The following is an 8,297-nucleotide window of genomic DNA, read 5'->3' on the forward strand; positions in this document are numbered from 1 at the left end:
GATGAACACTGGTAGAGAGCTAAGATTCCCTTCCAGTGGAAAAGATTGGAGCAGAAAATCAAGAGTAAATTTCTTTGCATCAGCATAAAGAAGAAAAGGAGAACCGAGAGTTAGTAACATTATTTGGAGGTTGAAAAATTAAGAAGCACAACTGCAAGATGATGTCTGATGAGATGCAGCCATGTAGCTGTTATTTGGACAGCAATGTAGTTGATGAATTTGTCAGTATCTTCAGTTTATAAAATGTAGTATCCTCCTTAAAACTTTCTTCCCAAACTGTGTTTTGTGAAACTATTTGCTGATTGTCTTTGGCTCTGCTCCTTCAAATTGGATCTTTCGATTCTAGCACATAAAGCAGCATTTGCCCATGATTTACCTTCCTGCATAAAAATTCCAGTAGGTCTTTTGAGAGAGGAAGACACACAGCTATTTAGCATGCAGCATACTTTCTGTAGCAGCAAGACCATTCAGATTGTTTAGCAAAAAAAAAAAAAAAAAAAAAAAAAATCATAGCAAGAGAGCCAGTATGTCATTTTTCCCAGTTTAAAAGAGCTATCTGAAATGCAGACAGTGGTCAGGCTGTTATTAGACAAAGATAAGAAAGTAGCATTTGTATTAGTGAGAAATAAGAATAGAAGTGCCTGTGAAATAGTATTAGTAACTTTATAGCTATCTAACTGAATTAACAAAACAAAGCAAAACAAAAAACCCACAACTTTTTGTCTAATTAACTATTCTAGAAGTTACACCATGACAGGATAAGGTGGAAGAATGCAGATAGTACCATTACTGGTTATTGTTCTTATTAAATTGTTCTGCTATACTTATTCCTCAGAGTGAAAAATGCCTACATTAAAGCACACAAAGTTCTTTTAATTAGTTTCTATATTTGTTAAAGAAATAGCATATATATATTTCATTACTACTGTTGTGTCTAAATAAAAAAGTAATAATATAACTGTGATGAATAAAGTTGTAGATGTGTTTCTGATGTGTGCTAGCATCATTCATTCTGCTTTGATTAATCTAAACTTTGTAAATAATGACAAGTTATTTATTTTGTTCTTTGTGTGATCTGTAGAGCAAGTACTAAAACTTGCTTTATTTGAATTTTAAGATTTTTATCTTCACTCTTAGTTTTTTAGCAAATTAATTACACCAAAGCTATCTACGAATGAATAAGAAGTTGCCTGACTTGTTTAAAACAGATAGCATTAATCATTGCTTAGTCTATTTATAAAGCACTCCACTGGGTGTGGGACTTTTCACAAGGGATCAAAACATTTAGCTATGGAGCCTAGAATTTTATTTCTAGTGGTGACTCATGCTGCTACTTCAAAGCACACTATCTCTCTTAGTCCCTATGACATGCCATCTGTTGCATGACCCCTGTTTGTTGACTACTGTGGGCTGGTTCAGGAGATGTAATAAACTTCTCAGGCTTAGAATCATTAGTTTTCTTTATCATATGATATTCAGTGCAACTGTCCTATCACAGGGATTATTACTCCAAGGTACTAGATACTGGGGCCCCAATTCTATTAAGTTTTACAATTTTTGGTTATGTTAACTCTGGGACTTGAAGAGTTAGAGAAAAAGTGTCTGGAATTTTAAAGGCTCAAACCCACTGTCTTTTCAGACCTCCAGTTTTTTATTTTAACTTTGCTTATTATTTGTTGCCAGTAATCTTTGAGCAGTGTTAATGGGAGAGTCTGGATAATGCATGTGAATGCAAATATTTAATTTCTTGCAGTGAGCAGGTATCATTGACATGACTGCTTTCCTATTTCCCTGCTGGATTTTATTTCTGGTTTGGATTTGTGGAATAAATAGTAATGTTAATTCCCAAGTGGAAAAATGAGTGGACGTAGCCACTGAAGATTCCCTTGCCTTCACCCTCTAGTGTTTCTTTTTAAAATAAAAGATCATCAATATTCTGTCTACTCAGACATAGACATGCCTGCTCTGCCATCTCCCCTCACGCCTCCCCCAAAAAAGGGGAGAAATGGTTAAAAAGTGTTCTTTACTTCTGGAGTGGTGAAAAGAAGCTCTGTTGTACTGACTTGCAAATAATGTGAAGGAGTAAACTGTTTTTAATATCATTTTCCAAAGTATGTCTTGTCTCGAACTGACAATGACATTGGAAAGAGGCTGATTGTGATCTCCCCCTTCCCATATATCTCTTCTTTCTTTTGAAAAGCAAATCTTCTGAAGCTTCTGAAATATTTGAGTGTAGGGAGAACTTCTGTCTTAAACACCATTTGAAACTGCTAAGAATAGACAATTTTTTTTTTATTTCCTTAGAGATGCTATTGAAACTGTGAACACTGCTGTACTCAGCATGTTCGACACCTGCAGTATGTATATAAATGGTTTTATTTCTTTCCAAATTGGAGAGTGCATCTTCCTCTACATTTGCGTAGGTCTTGCCTTTAATGCGTTTTAGTTGGCAGGGTTATGTGTTAGCTTGTGAAGTTGCATAACTGATATTCAGGAAAATGCTGACAGCGGCAGATTGGTCTGATACATTTCTAACACTTGAGAGCAGTAAACCTACTAATGGAAAATGATGCCTATGTAGCTTGAGCTTCTTAACTTTTTTGCCATATGTTTTCTTTTTCTAATGCTAAAATGTTCCACAATGTTTCTTCTCCTCCTGAAAATGATGATTTTAAATGGGCAGGAAAAACAAACAAACAAACAAACCCACAAAAACAGATGCTGCTTATCTCAGGAAAAAAAAAAAAAAAAAAAAGGGAAGGGGAAATAATCTTGGGTAAACTAGTAGTCATGAAATTGTGTATGTTTCTAAATGTATACAGAGATACTAATTTCTGAAGTTGCAGTGGCAAATCGTTTTTTGAATACTCAGGCTTTCAGAAAAAAAAATGTCATGCTCATCTAACTACTTTGTGATCCGTCCATTTTTTTGTTCTTCAGATGGGCAGTTCAACTATTAAACTTTTTATTTCTTTTTTATTTCTTTTTTTAATGTAAAGTTAGTGTTTGGATTACCTACAAAAAATTTACCCATGTTCTTGGCTGAGATTGCTACAGTGGAGACTTTTAAGTGCCTGCAGTTAGATGTTTGTATCCAGTTTACCCATTAACAGACAGTTGGAAGGTTTTTGTTTAAGACAGGAGGTTTCAAAGTTGTTAACGCTTACTCATGTCTTCCAGTATTTAAGCCTTTGTCAGTTTCACCACACTTCATTAGTAGTAGCCATCAATAATTTTTCAATAGTCTTGGGATCTGAAGTGGTCCAAGTTGATAGGGAGCTGACAAATGTTCCACTTTTCAATGAAACTAAGAAAGAAGATACTAGTAACTACAGGCCTACCTGTCAGTCTCACTTTGGTGCCTGATTAAATCACAGAGAAGATTCCCTCAGCCTCCTCTTCCCCAGACTGAACAGCCTCACAGCACATTATCCAAGCTCTTTTCCAGCCTTGTAGCCCTTCTTTGGACCTTCTCCAGCAACCCAATGTTCTCTCTGTACTGAGATGCCCAAAACTGAACACAGTACTCAAGGCGAGGCCTCACCAGTGCAGAGTACAGGGGCAAGATAACTTCCATAGTTCTGCTCACCACAACATTTCTGATGCAAGCCAGGATGCCACCTGGGCACACTGTTGGCTCATAGTCAGCCAACTGTCCATTAGTACACCAAGGTCCCTTTCCATCAGGCAGATTTCCAGCCACTCTTCCCCAAGCCTGTAGGGTTGCCTGAGGTTGTGACAAAAAGGCAGGCCCTGAACTTGACCCTATTGAAACTCATGCAGTTTACTTTGGCCAATTGATCCAGTCTACCCAGATCCCTCTGTAGTGCCTTTCAACACTTCCTCTCAGCTTGGTGTCATCTGCAAACTTACTGGGGGTGCACTCAATCCCCTCATTAAGATCATCAATTAAGATGTTGTCATGCTCCAATTTATAGGAGGGAGATGAGGTTCTTTTAATATCTGTATACCCGGTGTGAGATTAAGAAACAACGGTTCATATGTTAGTCCAACCAGTTTATTATAAGTCCTAATTAGGGAGACGGGGAAGGGAAGGAGTGTGATAGAAAAGCTAGGAAAAAGCAAGAATGCCATGAAGCGGGGATAGTCACCACCAGGATCCAGCGGTGGTCCCGTTGCATGACGTTCTGAAGGTCCGAGGCAGAAGCAGCAGGGGGGGAGAGCAGCAGCGTGGAAGGCCTGGGGCAGCAACAGGTAGCAGGAAGAAGTCGCAGAGCCAGTCCAGGAGGAAGCAGCAACAGGATTCAGGTAGCAGGCCCAGGAGAGTCCGTCAGCATGCAGGAATTCCGTGGTTAGGAATCTGATGGCAGAAACCCTCATCCTCATGGTTTTCGATTCCTCTTTTTATCCTACTTCTTCACCTGCCTACGTGACATCTCTGGGCGCTTGAGCAGGAGTCCTGCAAGTACTTCCCGAGATGGCCATCTTCCTTGAGATAAGCCCACACAAAAGACCACTTCGCAGCTATTAAGCTGCAGCTTATCTCTCTCGTTGCCCCTGGCCCAGTCCATCTGTGACCCTCGGACAAAAGATTTCGCAGTCCTTGCCCAAGACTTGTCCATCAAACTTCTCCAGACAAAAGATCTCTCAACCCTTGCCCAGGACTTGCCTGAACTTGTTCGTCTGTGTCCTCAGCAAGCTTTGAGACAATGATGATGCAAAATAATAATCTCTTACAGATGTTGAATAGGAGTGGCCCCAGTAACAAGCCCTGGGGGACTGATCACCAACTGGTCAGTTTAATTTAACTCCATTGACCACAACTCTTTGGGCCCAGTAATCCAGCCAGTGTTTCACCCAGCCGAGTGTACGCCCATCCAAACCATGTGCAGGCAGCTTCTCCATGAGGGACAATGTCAAAGGCTTTACTGAAGTCCAGGTAGACCACATGGACAGCCTTACCTTCATCCATTAAGTGGGTCACCTTGTCATACAATGAAATCAGATTTGTCAAACAGGATCTACCATTCATGAGCTCATGTTGACTGCGCCTGATTGCCTGGTTGACCTTTAACTGGCCCATGATGGCTCCTGAGATTATCTGCTCCATGAACTTCCCTGGCACCAAGGTAAGACTGATAGGTCTGTAGCTACCAGGATCATCTTTCCAGCCATTTTTGAAGATGGGTTTCACATTTGCCAGTCTCCAGTTCACCAGGTCAACCCTTGTTAGCCAAGACTGTCAAAAGAATGATAAAGAATGGCTTGGCAACATTCACCAACTTCCTCCGCACCCTAGGATGCAATCCATCTGCTCTCATGGACTTCTGAATGTCCAGCTTTTAGAGGTAGTCCAAAACCATCTCATCACAGATTATGCAGGGCCTATTCTGTTCCCCATCCCTGTCTTCCAGAGAAAATAGGGTTTTGTTGGGATTTATTTCCTTTTTCAACAGGATTACCTGTCTATTTGACCAATAGATAGAATCTTTTTTTTTATTTCAGGAAAACTTTTTCTCTATTTCTCACAGCTTCCTTCTGGACAAAATTTCCTCCATACAGTCCAATATGGTAGATGAACAAATGACTGCTGGGTTGAACTCAAAAATGGTTGTAAATGGTGTTACATTGGGCTGCCATCCAGTCATTAGTGGGGTTATCCAGGGGTCTATTTTAGAATGAACTCTTTTCAATGTTTTTTAAATGATCTGGATGCAAAACTTGAATGTGTACTAGGTAAGCTTCTAGATGGCTATCTAGACTCAGAGGAGATGTTGACTGTCTCCAGAGTGGAAATGCTTTGCAGAGAGATCTTGACAAATAAGATGGTTGGGCTATCACCCATCATATGAAATTTACTAAGACTAATTGCCAGATGGTACACCTGGAGCAAGGCAACCCTGGCTATATGTACAGACTGGAGATTGAGAGGCTGGAAGGCAGGCTCATGGAAAGGGATCTGGGAGTTCTGGCAAGCTGTGTATGAGTCAACAGAAAGCCTGGGTAGACAAAAGAGTCATCTGTACCCTGTGGTGCATCAGCTCAGCACTGCCAGCTGGGAAAGGTTTGTCCTGCTTTGCTCTGCCCTGGTGCTTCACCTCAAGCTCTTTGTGCAGGTTTGAGCATTACAGTACACAGGAACTACATATCCCTTGAGGCTTTGCAATCAGAGAGGAGACATAACCCCTGGCAAAGTCATCTGACCTGCTCTTCTTCGTAGGCTCTCCTTCCTGCTGCTCAGCCGGACTGCACGTCTCACTTCAGTGTTATGGTGAGACTTTCGGGCATTCTCTCCCATTACATTTGATTAATTAGCTTTAATTCTAATTGTACTATAGTGTGTTATCTTGCATTTCGATACCTTATTTAGTAAATTAGTTTGTTTCTCCTCAGATCATTACTGCTGTTTTCAATTATTTCGGGGTCCCCTGTTTTCCTTTTCTGGAGGTGCAGATTTTGTGATATCCCTCTACCCTGCTAGTCATGGAACCAGGTCGAACCAGCCCGTAAACTGCTGACACTCTCACTCATGACAGTGACAGGGCTTGAGGGAATGGCATAGAGCTGCATCAAGGGGAGAGGGTCATGTTGGATGTACGGAAAAGGTTCTTCACTATGGGAGTGACAAGGTCCTGGAACAGTCTCCACAGGGCAGTGGTCACAGCACCAAGCCTTCTGGAAGTTCAAGAAGGATTTGAATAATGTTCTCAGACATAGGGTTTGATTTTTTGGGTGATCCTGTGTGGAGCCCTGTGTTAGTCCTTGTGGGCCCCTTTCATCTTGGAATAGCCAAGGAATTAAGAATATACTTTGAAGAAGAGATGCATTACAGCTGAAAGGCCTAATACCTTAGCATTTGTATGCTTTTGCTCCATCAGGAGAGTGGTCGTACTTCTGTGATTTCCAGAGGAAATATTGTTCGGGAGTATTTCTGTGGAATATAGCATACCTCTGAGACTCAGGACTGGTCAACAAGATGTCACAGTTAGGTGGAATTTCATAGCTTTCTTTTACACCCTTCACCCTTGAGAGCCACAGGAGGGTGCACATTACTGGGAGAATGAGACCCAAGAGCAAACTTTCAGGATGCTTTGTCAAATTTACACTACAGATCACCAAATAGAGATAAGCCAGCAAGAGTTTCATGTTGGGCATATTGCGTGTGTTTAGGCTAAGCTCTATTAAAGGCCTTTGCAGGCTGTACCTTTCAAGTATCTTCTAATTACAGGTGTGCTATAGCCACCACATCCAACACTTCTCATTATTACAAAAACACAGTATCTTCAGTAGATAATAAATGAACTGCTCCATAGCTGTTTTGCAAGATCTCTGAGTGAAACTGTTATAGACATATGTTTCAGTTTAATGTGAAAAGCATTGTTCTTTACTCAGTGAACATGAGTATGAGTATGTCTGATGGGAATAGAAGAGGTAGTGTTGTGAATCAGTTATAACAATACAATGCTAATGACTAAAACAGAAATCGTTCACTGGAAAGTCTTATTTGGGACAGGAACTACAAAAGCAGCTGATAATAAAGATTGCTGCATGTAATATGTATTAGTCTTTGTTACTGTCACCAAGAGCAGAAGATGGCTATCAGTGATAGCATTTAATTTTTGTCAAACTTTTACAGTAATTTCACACCAACTACTCTCTTTCTCACAGATTTTGTACTTTATCCCAAGTGTAAAGTACCTGCAAAAAGTTAAGAGGGTTTTATTTGAATGAAGAAAAATGACTCAATCATTGTTTCTGACAAGTTATTTTTCTTAGTTTTGATACAAAAATAAGTAGCAAAGGGAAATAACATTGTTAAAATTATCCTAGGAATTACAAGCAAATCCAAACCCACTGCCTAGTTCAAACTACTTCATTTTCAGTAGTTTGGGATTGAAATAATGATACATTTAATGTAGTACATAGTATATTAGTGTTTTTTTCATGGTGATTTTAAATACTGGATAAAAACAACTACATCTGCAGTTTCCCCTTTCTGTATCATCCACTGTTCAAATTCCCACTTCCTAGATAAATTCTTAAATGAGTGTGCATAGACTCCATAATTTCCCTGGCAAGTCCATGGCATCCTGCTACAATGGAAATAAGACTCAAAAGTCTTATGGAAGAGTAACTGTAGATTTCTGTCTGTATGAGAAATTCTGTATTTTAGATCCCAGTCAGAGAATATTCTGATAATGTTCTAATGGAGTTGTTCTCTGAGCACTGTGTTGGTTAGAAAGCTACCCTTAGGCAAAGTATGTTTTAGGACACAGTATCATAGAATCATAGAATGGCGTGGGTTGAGAAGCACCACAATGATCATCCAGTTTCAC

This window comes from Phasianus colchicus, chromosome Z (genome assembly GCF_987193195.1).
Source record: "Phasianus colchicus chromosome Z, bPhaCol1.hap1.1, whole genome shotgun sequence".
Taxonomy (NCBI): domain Eukaryota; kingdom Metazoa; phylum Chordata; class Aves; order Galliformes; family Phasianidae; genus Phasianus; species Phasianus colchicus.